Consider the following 16,919-nt stretch of genomic DNA (forward strand, 5'->3'; position numbering starts at 1 on the left):
TTTCACTATTGACCGCAACCCTGACCATCTCCCTATATATAAAATAAAAAATAATTGATATTTCCTATTGAACTCAAATCTCAACTCCGTTACCGAATCAGTAATGAACTTCAAGAAAACTTTGAAGAATAAACGAAATATATATTCGATAACAATAATAAGACTTTACAAACCCGATAATTGTCTGAAAGTTTGCCGAAACTTTGTGGACTAATAAATAACTTTGCTATTTTATGTAAATGTTGTGTACTATCTTCTTATGTTGGACCTATACGATTGCAACTTCGCATTAATCCAACATTTGTACAAGTGCTTTATAAACAATGGAAGCAACAAAGGTTGGTATCGATATGCTTGTTTTGCTCTTCTGACATTTGCCAGCTATTAAATTGGATTTATGATACTTTAATTATGAAAACGAAACAAAATAAAGATCAGCGATAAAATATAAAACGTAAATATCAACAGATTTGTAGATAATGAAAATTCATACAAACAGTAATACATAATTTATAAATTAAATTTTCATTCTTGGATTTTTATCAGAAACATCGTTACCTAGACATACAATGCGTTTGTAAATTATATTTGGTTATATCAAATTAAAAATTAATTGAAATTACTGAATCGATAGAATTTTAAAATTTACAATCTTTAATTATTGAATCTGTCGCTAGGGAAAATTCTTTAATTAATTAAAACACGCAGAGTATAAATATTTATGTGTTGTAAGTTCTGAAACAGTACTAGAGGTATTCATGATGTGTTAAATGTAAAATGTTTTACTATGTTAAATGTTATAAGTATAGGATTGTGAGCAGCCCTATTTAAAGACGTGTTAAACGTTAAATGCGTGAGCCCCTAGCGGATTTTTTGAGCAACTAGGTTAATAACCTTTCCTTCCAAAACTTTATGTTATTGTTTATTTATAAGTTTTTTCTAATTTAGTATTACAACATGTCTGAATACAGTGAAAAGTGGAATTAGTGTAAAAGTTTGGCTACTGTGTGCCTTGTTGTTCTTCTAACTCGTGAGGAAGATAATCAAGATGAGCTTATTGAGAACTGTTGTTACATTATTATTATTGTCATACATTGCTTTATTAGTTTTGAAAACAATCAAAACACAAACTACGAGCAAGTAACCTAATACGACAACAAATAAAATGGTGACAAGCTCAGCTGGTCTGTTCCGTTACGGCATTCTCAATGTAACAGGCCTAAAACAGACTCTCAACATGTTACATCGTTTTAATATATGAGCAGAAGATGGTTGGTGGTGTGGTCAACGAATAACGCAAATAAGTTCGATTAACCTATTTTAATCTGCCAACGTTTCGGCTAGAGTTTCTAGCCTTCTTCAGGGCTGTTCGCTGAAAGATCAAACGCCTAATCAAGATTGTATTTAAATCACCAAAGGCGTTTATTAGGCGTTTGATCTTCCAGCAAACAGCCCTAAAGAAGGCTAGAAACTCTAGCCGAAACGTTGGCACATTAAAATAAGTTAATCGAACTTATTTGTGTTTTTCATTGACCGCACCCCCAACCATCTTCTCCTCATTCATCATCCACGGTCAACTATCTCTCATAATTAAGTTTTAACATATCGTTTGAAGTTAACTTATATGAGCCAATCCAAATAACTCATTCACACGCTTGCGCAAAGTTTCCCATGTCTGGCAAATGTATAGAGGCACCTTAAGACTTTTCACAGCTCTCCATTCATTCCTAATTGACCGAGAGTTTTTGTTTCTAATACTGGTATACTAAATCGGTCAGCTTGTACCCAGAACAGCTGTGTTATTGTTCCATCATAAGCAGAGTGTCTAATACGAATATGATTTGCAACACCATATGCTGTTTTTTTCTCTGGCCAAAGCAACAACATAAATATTACCATAACAATAGGACCGGTTTTATTGTTATGATTATTTACCTCAAATTCACTTCTTGGTTTTTGATTTCTTTCATTTTTCCCAAAAATAATTCAAAAGCATTTGCTTTACGTTATATGTGCATGTGTATGTGTGTTTATTATTAGAGTTTTTATCCAGGATGGAATAAAACATATTGTTACTAAGAATAAAATATAATAATATAATAGTGAAGTTATTATTGTAGTGGAATTGATAAAGCACTATAACAGGTTGGAGAGAACACGGCTGGGTCAGAGCTAAAGGTCCTGGATGAAGGAGCGAAGAGCGAAGAGCTAGTCCTGCGGCAGGACTCCTCGCAACTGGGTCAATAGCCATTTATCGCTCTCGGCTCTATATTTAGCCTATCTCCCTCCCTCCCTCCCTTCTTCCCTCCCCATCCCCTCCTCACTCCTCACTCCTCACTACCCTACGGGGAGGTTCGTGCTAATATCTCATCCTTTTCACACTACTGTTCTTAGGCGGGACTATAATCGAGGCCTCACTAACCAAAACCTGGTGTGGTGTTCCCACTTACTAACCTACTTCTGTCCCCAATGTTTTTGTGTCGTTTAAAAAAAAACAAAAGACAAAAATTATGAACGAAATATTTTTATTTTAAAATTCGTATATTACGGTTTCTCTAAATGGTAATAACAAATATTATTTTTGTTCGTGGGAAGAATTATATCACGAACCGTCATTCAATCTGGAAAAATCGAGTGGTCCCGTTTTCCCCTTTAGAATGGAATATTTATATTTTTTCTTTTTTATTCTTTATTTATTCATAAAGTTCTTTACTAGTTCATATTTATACACCTCTCGTAATTACAAACAATGCGAAATGGTACATTAGGATGAAACTGGGTAGCTCATTGGTAAGGCAATAAACGAAAAATATTTTGGAAAGATCTTGGATTGACCGTTTATAGTTATTAAAAGAAACATGGTCGTGTGCAGCCAAAAATAACTTAAATAGTATGTAAAGTATTTATTGTGAATCAACATTTGCAGGTCTTTCAGTATAGCTATATATATTTGTACATAGACATTATAATTCAATGGAACATTTTTGACTAAAAGCGTACTATTTTCAGTTTCGTTACGGGCAGATGTTAGCTATTTCTGAGGGGCAGATGATGGATTAAAATTATAAAACAACACCTAAGTTAATGGAAAAAATAACATAAAAAATGAGTAGCCAACCCTTTGAATAAATTGCCTTTTATGTAGTGCCGGATTATCCTCTGGAAGAGCGCATCTGTCGGTATGAAAAAAATGCCAACAGGTGCTCGCCGCTCTGTTGTATGCGTTTCAGGTTCAACCCTCTTTCGGTGTAATAATGTTATATAATGGTCTTACTAATATTATATAATGGTGTAATAATATTATATAATGGTGTTACTAATATTATATAATGGTGTTACTCCAAATGTGTTCATGCATGTATGTATGTTTTATAATTGTGAAATATGCAATTAAAGATGATACATTATTTTATTTATTTATTGATATTTACAACTAGTATGTACTGGTATGTATTTTTATGATACAGGGACCCGTTTGTAGTACTCTAATAATATTCTAAATTAGAAGGTCTTGAGGCCATTTTTTCAGGCGCTTCTGAGGATTGTCAGGAATAGAAGAATAAGCAAGGTTAAAAACTAGTGGGTTTGGGAGTTTATAAAGGAAGAATTTATATCTCGTTCAGGATATAAATCCTGGTTTTATGTATGATTTTATTTTTTGAAGTAAGGAGCATTGAAGATTTTACGAATGATTTCGGATTGTAAGGTTTGGAAAGTAATTCGAAGGTTTTGTGAAGCCCCAAAGCTCAACTTCGTGAGTCATTATTTTTTTAAAAATCATAATATTTTTTTTTTTTTTTTGGCCAAGACTCCCACATTGGAGCCCTATACAGCCTAACCATGGTTGGGGGTCAAAGTTCTTCATTTCGTGGGACCGCCAGTAGACATCAAATTGGTAAGACTGTGTTTTAACCACTGAGCTACGGGCGGCCCCATAATAATTTAAAGTTAAAATAATTATCTCTTATAATTGTCCCATTGTCATAAAGGCACAGCATACAATGACCAAAACATCTCACATAACTTTTACCACTCTACGTACCTATCTAAATTTCGTATAGATTAGTAAACTCGTATTAATGTTATCGCCATATTTGTATTTTTAAGAAAAAAAAATAATAAAAATTTAAAGGGAAGAGTTAAATTGTGAGCAAAAGATTTTTATTTTTTATGAGAAGGTGAAAAAGAGATGGGGGGGGGAGAAAGATGAACTTTATTTTTAAAAAATTGTGCTACGCAACTGTATTAGATTGCTAACTACACAACATACATAAATCAATTTAGACAATTTTTTAAAATCTTACAAAATATAAGCATAGTCAAGTAAATAATATATAACAACAGTATTTGTTTTTTTGTTTTATCACTTTGGTTCTTTTATTTTCTTATTTTATTTATTTATTTTTTATTAATCTTTTTTTTCATATTTTCTGTTCCGACCCAATGCATCTTTCCTCTTATCCCCCCTCTTATTTCCCATCCTTTAACAAAAATAATAAAGGAGGAAATACGTTTGAATAGGTGGATAGGTTTTTTAAAGTATTTAAGTTATACGGTAACAAGAAAAAACGAAATTGATGGGACGTGGTCTTTCACACAAAGGGATGAACGGCGACTTTAGGTTTTCGAAAATAAAGTATTACGCAAAATATTTGGACCGAAAAGGATGAATTAACGGGATGGGAGGATTGCTTTAAAACAGATTTAGTGGAATTGGGTTTGGAGGTGAAGGAATGGAGTGATACAAGCACGTAGTGATGCAGGCAACTCTAATGATGTTTTACATTAGCAGGTCTCGTGGCAATCTTCTTTTCAGGGCCTCGGAGGATGGTCAGGAATGAAAGAGGAAGCGAGGTTAGAAACTAGTGGGTTTGTGTGATTAAGGAGTTTATAATGGAAGGAATGATATCTGGTTCGGGCTAGATCGGTTACATATAACACATTAAGGTCTTTATGGATGATTTTATTTATGACAGAGTAAGGAGCATTAAGGATTGGAGGCGAGAGGAATTCGAAGGTTTAGTGGAGCTCCAAAGCTCAACTCCATATGTCCAGATTGGCCTTGTTATGGTCATGTAGATCAGTCTTTTGTAATAAATTGGAAGTTTAGACCGTTTGTCTAGTAAGTGCTGTATTAGTCGCAATCGACTTGCAGTTTCTCGTCTTTTCAGTCTTATGTGAGGATTCTAGGTTAGTAGTTAAGTAAAAACACATCGATTGCTATATGATAACCTTTAACTTGAAGAAGAGGAAAAGCAGAAAACGATAATATAGAAACTTGATGTGTCTTATATTACTCGTCTTAGTATTATTCAAAAATCTCTAATTGAAATCTCTGATCCCAAGTTCTTAGGCCCTCCATGCTAAATACTATATTTATGAATTATATTAAAGAGGTCTGTTCTTCTCATCTAGGGTCTAGCAAGTTCCATTTTTGTTCTTAAATTCTGTTTTGTTTTTATTCAGGCTGGTCCCGAATCCGTACACATGTCAGTTTTAGATAAAACATAACATACACTTGCAGAGACATGTTATTAGTTTATTGAGTCCCTTATTTCTTTTGCTAACCCCTGAGGGGTTACTCTCTTTGGAGAAGCGCTGGATCTGGAGAAAATTGTGGGTTCCAGCCAAGACGTCACCCCTTAAACACAGCCTAGAAGTTCCCCTTGATGATAGAGTTGGTTCCCTCTCGTTCCTCCTCCTTCTGCCACTAACTACCGGGGCTCCTCATGCAAATGAATCATTACAGTCCGGGTGATCTCAGGGTGTACCGAAGCATGGCCGATGTGGAGTACGCTTCGAGCTGAAATTATCAAGTAACTTCGGGAGCCTGTCATTACGGGATCGGATGTGTCACTGCAAATCACTATCGATTATTCGAATATCGAATAGATTCTTAATCGTATTATTTTCCGCATGCCATTGATCGAACAGCTATTATATAATATCATCATCAGTAAATAAAAATTGATAATTATCCTTTTATTATGCAGTATTTTATCACATTTGACTAGAAGAAGTAGTTTGCTATAATTATTTATTTTTCTCATAACTTCTATTTATGAACGTATATATGCCAATATATATCTTGATTCCACACTTATTCCTTCTTCTGTAGTTGCCTATATTTTAAGGAATTTTTGAGTTGTAATGTGCGTTCTTTGAATTTTTATTCATTAACTTTTTCATACAACTGTACAAAAAAAAAAAATAAATAAGTAAATGTGATAAATTTTTCAGAACACATGGTAATCTTGAGAAGGAAACACCCAATGGTGGTGCTTTAATCATTGTTTTAAATTAGAAGATCCTGTGGCCATCTTCGAAGGATTGTCAGTTATTGTTAAGGATGAGAGATTAAAAATTAATGGGTTTTATGGAGGGGAGGAATGGGAATTATGGATTTTTGAATGAAAGGAGGTATATCTATTTCGGGCCAAATTTAAAACGAATATGATATTAATGTATTTGTGGATGAGTTTATTTGTGACGAAATAAGGAGCGTCAAGGATTTTGGATTGTAAGAATTGGATATAGTAGGAATTCGATGGTTCAGGGGAGTCCCAACGCTGAATTCCGTATTATGATACGGATATATATACTATGGTATATAGTAGTTTTTTGTTAGTAAATAATAAGTTTAGAGCGCTTGTCAAGTAAGTGTTGTAGTAATCTTCGAGCAGTTTCAGTCTAGTATGGGGATTCCAAGTAAGTCTTTTGTCAAGATTGACTTCTATATCGCGAATCTGTTCAGCAGACGTTAGTGGGATATTTAAAGAAAGATACAGTTGGACAGAAGAGTAGAGGTGATCTGGATTTGTTACGATTTATTTTTATTGTCTAGTTGTGACATAGATGTTATGTGTTACTGCAGGGTTTGTGAATTTTTTACTTTAAAGAAAAATTATAATTAGGCCTTTATGTGTTCGGATACCTTTTTTTCTTAACTACTCTTCTTTTGATCGAGTCTGGCTCCCAGGACTGCTATACGAAATCCGTAAATTCCTACCCCCTACATACTTCCTCATTATCCGTTCCTATCTCTCTGACAGATTATTTCAAATAAATCACAACAGCCCTTATTCATCCCTACTTCCTCAGTCTGTTGGCGTACCTGAGGGTAGTATCCTTGGCCCTATCCTTTATACAGTTTTCACAGCTGACATCCCAACCCATCCTAACACTATCCTCACCACGTATGCCGATGATACATGTCTATTGTCAGTGAACAATGATCCTTTCATTGTATCCAAAACCCTCCAATTCCAAATTTTTGGAAGCGATGATATTTATTTTTGCCGGTGTACTGCGTTGACAAAAATAATTCTTTACTAGCTTATCTAAATCCAAAGTTACTGTAACTATTGGAAAGCTGAATTTTGACTCTTCCAACCCATATCAAAATCTTTTAAATTTTATTCCTTTATAATGGAAAAAGTTGGATCAAATAAAGAAATTTTTATTATCGTTTTATTTTATATTTCTAGTTTTAATGTGTTTGAGAAGGTTCAGTTTGTACCGTAAAAAAAAATTTTCTTTCTTTCTTTATTTATTGATATTTACAACTGTATGAAAAATACAACAAGGAAATTTGATCATAATGTTAATGATATGATACAGCTTGTAGAGAAACTGCCCAGTAGTAGAACTCTAAAAACAATATAAGGTTACGAGGCCATCTTCTTTTCAGGCGCCTCGGAGGATTGCCTGGAATGGGAAAGGAAGCAAGGTTAGAAATTAGGGGGTTTGGGTGGTTAGGGAGTTTATAATGGAAGGAATGATATTGGGTTCGGGCTAGATCGGTTACATAAGGAACATTTAGGTCTTTATGAATGGTTTTATTAGTAACAAAGTAAGGAGCATTGAGGATTTTACGAAAAAAAAAAAAATTATTATTTTATAAAAACTTTTTATCATAAATAAATTAAAGTTAATTACGTATAAATGATTAACCTTTTAATTTCTTCTTCTTATTATTAATATATTACAAGTAGAGATTATGATGTTTATTAATAATTTGAATTTTTAATATAGACTCATTTCGAGAGTGTGAGAGCTTCGAGTGAATTCCGTTAGGAGCCCAAGGCCTGAGCAATTAAACTCGAACATGCTCCTGTCATCTCGGTGCTTTATCATAAGTCGATTGTGTAATCGATTGTACTTTGCATTTCAATGCTCCCGCTCTTACGGGGCGATATTTATCGATATCTTGAACATATCTCTTTACAAAGTGCCTACAGTTCAGTTTCGAAAAGATAAAACTTAATAGTTATCGTACAAGTGGTCTGAATAAGGAAGTATTTTTTGTTTGTATGGTTCTTTATTTACAGCACCTGTTATAGACTTCAACGATTCTCGTTCTGAAGAGGATTGAAGATAGATCCAGTTTCCTAGTAGTATGAGATCCCAGTTGGATAAAATAAAATTCGATTATTTTTTTAATGAAAACTATGTATAATTACTAGTCAAAATCGATGAATCTGCCAAGTATAGTTAGCGGGAATAAAAAATGGCGGCTGCTTCAAAAACCATTTTTTATCTGGAGCTCTATATCTTTAAAACTACCTACATCACTAGAAAACAGAACATCATTTAAGGTATTATAAAAAATACTACCCTTACGAAGATTCACATTATAAAGTACTTTATAGCAGATTAAACTAGGTTTCATTTGATTGCTGGTAGGCATCTACACTTTTATTGGTTCCTGAGATATAGATTTCTCAAAATAGATTCACGGATTCAAAACGGATATCTAGGGAACTATTAAACGTAAATAACTCAAATAGGGCTCATATTTTAGAAAATGAATTCGACTATAAGGGAGCGCGGTGGACACGGGGTAAAGCGCGTGGTTACTAACTCCAAGGACCTGAGTTTGAATCCGAAAAATACTTAAATCTATTTACATATCTGAAAATACTAACTATACAGTGAATTTCAAAACAAATACAAGAAATCTGAAACTACACTATGCAGAGATATTAAGTAAAATTAATTTATGAAAAATATAGGATAAATTGAATGTGGATAATTATAATTAGCCTTAATTTTAGTTTTACTGTCTCACATCGATTTATTAAACTATAAAGCAGGCTGAGGTGTAGATAGTTGACCGTAGATTAATGATTGGAGAAGTTTTTCGGGGGGTGCGGTCAGCAAAGAACAACATAAATAAACATTTATTTATTTTATGCCGACGTTTCGACCTGAGTTTCAGGTCTTCATCAGGGGTTGTGGCGTAGAATGTAGGATAGCAACTGTTGGAGAAAATGAATTTGTTGAATGGTTTCGCGGATCTTTAAATTAAGTAGAGACTTTTTGAATTTGGTAGAATATGACGAAAGTTTTGAATGAAGTGTTTTTTTTTTTTTTTTTTCGGCCAAGACTCCCACTGGAGTCCTATACTGCCTAAACCATGGTTGGGGGTCAAAGTTCTTCATTTTGTGGGGCCGCCACGCAATGAAAAAAGTCGACGTCCCAGGCCGGATTCGAACCGGCACCGCCAATAAACATCAAATTGGTAAGACTGTGTCTTAACCACTGAGCTATGGGCGGCCCTTGAATGAAGTGGACCAGACATAGAAATATGTTTTAGAGAATTGTTAATAGATTTGGGAAAAAGGGAATTTGACCTGCATTTAAGTAGAAAAATACGTTATTCTGAACTGTGTGCCAAACGTCTGTGAAGTGAACAAAGAGAATTTATTTGTGATTTGAAATTGGGAAAAGATGATTTAAGGGAGGAGAAAGTTAAATTAGATAAGACTGGTGTGGGAACATTAAGAACTGATACCAATATGCTAGAAGATGTAGAAGTCTGGGCTGAAGAATCATTGTTGAGTGAAGTGGTGAATGTGATTGTTGTTGATGAGATCTAGATGTGTTGTATCTTGTGGTGTAGTGACGTGTATGTAGATGGTTGTTATCACGTCGTTGGCCCCGTGTTACTGAATTCATAATGAGGTGTAGATAGTTGACCGTAGGTTAATGATTGGAGAAGTTTGTCGGGGGGTGCGGTCAGCAAAGAACAACATAAATAAACAAAACCATATTTATTTATTTTATGCCGACGTTTCGACCTGAGTTTCAGGTCTTCATCAGGGGTTGTGGCGTAGAAGGTAGGATAGAAACTGAATAAAGCAGGCTATTTAACCTGGTCTAAATAAACCTATAATACACAGCCAATAAGAGAAAATGTATTACTTTGCTAATAAATTTGAACCATTCTATATTTTAATTTACTTGTCTTTGACATTATACGTTTTATTATAAATATTTTATTATCACAACACGGTTATATAACCTACCTCAACAACCAGGTTAGGTTTATTATTACTTTATTTCACACTACATTTTTGTCTATTCTGTTATTAAAAATCCTATAAAATTTAGTTACAAATAATTATCCTAAATTTCAACTTTATCATAAATCAATTTTATATAAGATCTCTGCATAATATTGGTTTAATATATATATATTACTATGCTGTAGACTACATTTTATGTAGGTATTAATTAAGACAGGGTGCTATTCCAATCTTATCATTGGGAAGGGTCAGTGACCCACTTTCCCGAGAAGTTACTATCGTACAGGAAATGCACCTCAACGACTTTCATATATTAATCCTCTATCTATGGCGGAGTTAGATTATACCCTCGCATTGTATTTTATACTGTCATGGATATTCTATTGGAATAGAAATCCAATCTTTTTTTCTCCTCTTCCTTATTGGTCGCAAACTGGCGGGGCTATTGCAATTCCTGATTGCAGCGCGCCATGCTCTCATAAGCTGCATGCAGTAGAGTGCAGTAAAGGTCGACTACATTCACTATCAGCCGTTGCATGTTTCCTGTCCTAGCAATGACAGCTGCTGCCTATGCAATATATTATGAAAATCTGCTACTGCTTTTTTAACTACGTTATGGATAATGAAGAAATTCTGCAAGAACATGGCTTAGTAAACTTTCTTCATTAATTCTACTTATTTCGTTTTTTAATAATTTTTTTTTTTATCATTTATTTATTGTTATTTACAACTGTATAAAAGTGTATTCAACAAGTAAATTTGCTGTAGGTGACATAGTGACATGATACAACCAAGTGGGGAATCTATCCATTGATAGAACTCTAATAACATTATCTAGAGGAGAAGATCTCGAGGCCATATTCTTTTTAGACGCCTAGGAGGATTATTAGGTAATGAAGGAGAAGCCAGGTTAGATACAAGTGGGTTTGGGTGGTTGGAGAGTTTATCATGGAAGGAATGGTATCTGGTTCTGGCCAAATCGGAAACATATGGGACTTGATAATTGAGGATGCATGACTTGATTTGTGACAAAGTAAGGAGCATTAAGGATTTTTGGACTGTAAGGATTGGATTCGGGAGGAATTCGATGGTTTAGTGGAGCCCCAAAGCTCAACTCCGTATGTCCAGATATGCCTTATAACATTCATGTAGATCAGTCTAGTAAATGTTGTAATAGTCGGAATCCTGTCTTTTTAGTCTTGTATGAGGATAATAAATTTGATTTGTCCTTTGCGAATAAAATCTACGAGATTAGTTATATAGTTACTTAGAAAGGTATATCCCATATGATCTGACCAGATGACATTTATCAGTCGATGATTTATAAACTAGAACAGTAGAATTAATTTTTAGTGATAAAACTAATAATCAAAGGAAGATGCAGTCAAAGAAAAACTCAAATAGTGATTAAACTATTTTTATTGAGCCTACGTTTCGCTCCACGTTGCTGAGTTTCATCAGGGCTAAAAAAGATACGATCCCTTGAATGATATTGACATAATTGAAAAATTAAAAAGATGTACAGTGAACGTAAAAATGAAATAAGAATACTAAAAGGATTTAGACAGTTTATGAAAACGGAGAAATAAATAACAGATAAAAAAAAAGAAGAAATAAAAAATTCAGTATAAACTGAAAGATAGAAAAATGAGGATAAGAATAAAGGAAGAAAATAAACAAGATAGGAAACTCACCTAACTTACTATAAAACTAATGATTACATCGCTTAAGATACAATTGAAACCAAAATACTAAAATGAAAAGTAAAATTTAAAAAAAATCTTCAATGCTCCTTACTTTGTCACAAATCAAATCATCCATCAGGACCTCAATGTTATGTTGCCGATTTGGCCAGAACCAGATACCGTTCCTTCCATAATAAACTTCGCAACCACCCAAACCAACTCGTTTCTAACCTAGCTTCTCCTTCACTACCTATCCTCCTAGGGGTCTGAAAAGAAGATGGCCTCGAGATCTTCTCCTTTAGAAATGTTTTTGGAGTTCTATCAATGGGCAGATTCTCCACATGTTTTTATCATGTCATAATATCACTTACAGCAAATTTACTTGATGTGTATATATGTATACAGTTGTAAATATCAATAAATAAATTATTAAAAAAAAATAAAATAAAAATGAATGAAAGAACTTGAATGAATGATACGAATTTACAATTAATAAATTAATAACAATGACGTAATGAATTCTTAATAAGTATGGAGTGAACTTGATTACAAATAAGAGTATAATATAATATATAGAAAAGAATAAAATATATAATATTTAATATGATATCTAATATAAAGGACACACATGAAAATGGAGCGTTATAACTAAAGAGCAACTTACGAATACAATAAAACATGATGTAATGATACGATAAAAATAATGATCTAAATAAATAATACATATAATATTTTTTTTTATACTTTCTATTTATTGATAGATATTACAATCTGCCACAATGGCAATTGGTAGTACTGATGAATGATCGTATTCATACTATAATAAAATAAAATAAAAATAAAAATAAATAAAATCTCTCTTAAAATATATACAAACAGAAGGATAAAGAAAATGAACATAATCAAACTAAGTGTATGAAAAAAAATAAATAAAATAATGTCTAGTCACATTTACACTATATACAATATTTACACAATCGAACTGAGGATCCCTGAGCCCACACTATCCCCCACGTGTGAGGGGTAGAGCAGAGCTCAAAAGATCCCTGTAGCCGCATCACCGATAGTGAGCTAGTGGAGGCTGAGCAAGTGTGCTAAAGCATATATATATATATATATATATAATTAAGTACATAATTTGAAACTGTCAATAAAACGCTTTTGTGAATGGTGAAGCATACAAATTGTATTCTAGGTCATGATAACACTAATCCCCAGTTTCCCTCCAAATCTTTTTTTTTGTTTTATTGATAGATTTTACAAACTCCCACACAGTTGTGGGCAATAGGTAATAGTGATGGATGATCTCATACATACTAAAATAAAAAATAAAATAAAAAACAGCTCTGAAAATATATACCAACAAAAGAATAAACAAGATGAACATAATCAAACTATCTATATGAAAAATAAAATAACATAATGATAAAATAATATATACAATATTTACACAATCAACCTGAGGATCCCTGAGCCCACTATATCCCCCGCGTCAGAGGTGTAGAGCAGAGCTCAAAAGATCCCAGCGCATCCCACTGGTAGTGAGTCAGTGGAGGCTGAGCAAGTGCGCTAAAGCCTCAAACACTCAACTTGAGTGGAGAATCTGACCATTGCCAGAACTCCAATTGTCCATATTCCTCCAAATCTAACAGGCCATATTAGAAATATATGTGTACAGAGAAAATACGTTTACGCATGATGAGATTTTACAATGAATGACATTCCTATTAACCTCAACATTAACTTGAGCTCCGAAGGCGTGGTCAACTGCTGTTTTTTATAATCTATAACCAATTTTTATTGGTTTTTCACAATTCATTGATGTTCTCGAAAACATTATTATCAATTTATTGCCTGGAGATCTCATAATAGGGGTGTTCTCGATCTTTAGTTAAACATAAGGGGTATTCATGATATTGTGTTAAATGTTAAATGTTTTACCATGTTAAATGTTATTTCGTTTTACCACGGTAAAAGAAGGCAATTTTTTTCGATTTAACACGCTTTAACATGTTAAACTAAAGATCATGAATACCCCTATATTAAGTTAAATAGAGAAATATTTCCTTCTTATAGTATGTTAAAACGATAAAACGATCTAAAATGGTTATGAATCTGTTAATAGGTTTGCTAAATGGGGGATGACGTCACCTTACTGACCAGCTGTGCTCTACATTATTTTGTCTATTGTTCAATTTTTCCTCGTAGGTCATGTTGTTTTTATTTTGGGCGTTTTTAAAACTCTAATAAAGTACTGGATATAAATAATAATAAAATAATGGGAAAAAAAAAAAAAAAAAAACAATGAACAAAGATGTGACGAAGCTGTTGGAGATTTTACTATCTCATAATAATTACAAGGTTACAACACAAGTTGCTCAGAAAGTCCGCTAGGGGCTTCTCTACATTTAACATATAAGATGGACTTTATATTAGGCTTACTTCCCATTCACTACAAAAAAATTGTATACACTACAATAATCAGACCAATTTGGACATATGGAATTGAGCTCTGGGGCTCCACCAAACCATCAAATTCTTCCTGCATCCAATCGTTACAATCCAAAATCCTTGATGTTCCTTATTACGTTACAAATAAACTCATTCACAAAGACTTTAACATCCCATTCGTTGTAGACTTGACCCTCAACAGATATGTGTCTTTTCATTCCAAACTCCTTAACCATCCTAACCCATTAATTCTTAATCTTTCATCCTTAACAATCCCTGATAATCCTCCGAGGCGTCTGAAAAGAAGATGGCGACGGGACCTTCTAATTTAAATTATTGTTTGAAGTACCACCAATGGGTGGTTCCTTCCCAAGATTTTCAAGTGTATATGAAACATACTACATATTTACCTATTGTATTATTTTGTACAGTTGTAAATTACATTAAATAAATAATTAAAAAAAAAAAAATTAGGCTTCTATACAATCCTAAACTTATATAATTTAGCATATTAAAACTTTTGACATTTAATTCATCACGAATGGCCTTGTTATAGGTTCTGTTGAATCCTAAATACGTTATAATCCATTCACAATTCCAATTAGGTTTTTCTTTTGAATCAATATGTATTTATATAAGTTTGATACTTTAAATCGAGTATAATTCTCTAATAAAGAAAGATTTTCCTGTTACTTTTATTTTAATGATCTGGTTCATATAATCGTTGTATATAATTCCAACAAATATAGTCGTTAAGAATAATTTGTTAAATCAGAGTAATATTTATTTAATTCTTTGTTATAATTTGTTTATTAATTTTATTATATTTCTTTTTTAGGTGAGTTAATACAGGGATAACAATCTATACTTAAGTAGAGTTCTCCAGAATACGTATGTATTAGTTTTCTGCTTACTTTTACTACCTAATCATGCAAATATACATAAGTATATACATTAATATTATAATTATATATTATATGTTGTATTGACTTTTTTCTTAAAAACTAAAGAAAGAAATAAGAGTAACCAATTTTTTTTTTTTTTGGACTGATTTTTCATAGCGTGCTTGTTGCTTTAAAAATACCAGATAATATCATATTTATTTGTATTGTGTGTTGCATTCTTTTTTTTTTTCTTTTTGCATGGTCATTTCTAACATACAAGAGGATTATCTACAGGTCATTACCCAATTCTAACATTCCAAAAGTGGGGGGAGGTAGTTATTGTTTTATGGGACCGCCACGAATAAAAGTAAACCATCCTTTATGTATTTGAACCGGCGCCACTGAAGTTACGAGGCTACAAAGGTAGAGAGGTGGCGGTCCCACGAAATAAAAACCTTGGCCCTTCCATGGTTAAAATAGATTAGTATCCTCTAGATAACCTAAAAAAAGAGGTCGCAAAAGTTGACGTCTTACCTCCCTTGGTCACCGACATTTTTTATTATTTTTAACATTTTAAGGTTATTTTATTTAACCGCTACTATGCGTTCTTACTATAACTCTCAATTAATTAATGAATGGTAACAAAATCTGTATCGATTGCAGTCCAAACAAAGTCTGATGATTAGTGAAAACAATACCTATCTCCCAATTCCAATCTTCCTAAAACAATCTATTCATCTATTATTAGGTCATCTACTGATTTGTTGAATTTTATTGGAAGATTCCATACGCCTTGGGCCCTGTTTCATAATAAAGTACAAACTAATACTATTAGTCTTGTAGATTTATTTTAATTCAATTACACAGACTTGTACAATAGTAACTTGTACTTTAGTATTTTTTAATTCCTGTAATATCACTAATAGTCATCCCTATCATGAAAAAAATAAGTATTAGTAGTGTTATCATACTAATTTCTACAGTTGTACTATGAACTAATATTATTAGCTTTCATTATGAAACAGGGCCCTGATGACATCGGCGCCAAAATAACACATAAAAAAGATAGACACAAGTGAAATGTAAATATTACAATTTTGACTATTAGGGCGTTGTGGAGGTTATACAAGTTATAGGTTAGATAAGAACAATATGAATTGATCTCAAGTGATACAACTAATAACTACTAAAATGAAAATAAAGTAATAAATAAATAATAAAATAATAATTAAAGAGGTGTAGATAGTTGACCGTAGGGTCATGATATTATATTTCATCTGTCACTGTTTTCAATTTACTACCATACAATTCCACAAGGTTGGAACATCTGCCGTACAGGCAAACTGTTCTTTATTATTGTCGCTATAGTCAGCGCAATTCAAACTTTTAATTTCACACTCTCATTCATAATAGTTTCAAATTTCAGATTTATTTATTGCTGATTCTACATGTTTGCCACTTACAATCAAGAATTTGTAAAAACGCTTGGTAAACAAAAGAAGGGAAGAACGTCGTTATCCACACGTTTGTCTTGTTCTTTTGTTTGCTATTGCATTCAATTTTAGTCTTTTCATCATCAAAAGGAAAAT

Source organism: Halyomorpha halys, unplaced genomic scaffold (genome assembly GCF_000696795.3).
Source record: "Halyomorpha halys isolate HHAL.00 unplaced genomic scaffold, Hhal_1.1 Scaffold3.1, whole genome shotgun sequence".
Lineage (NCBI taxonomy): Eukaryota > Metazoa > Arthropoda > Insecta > Hemiptera > Pentatomidae > Halyomorpha > Halyomorpha halys.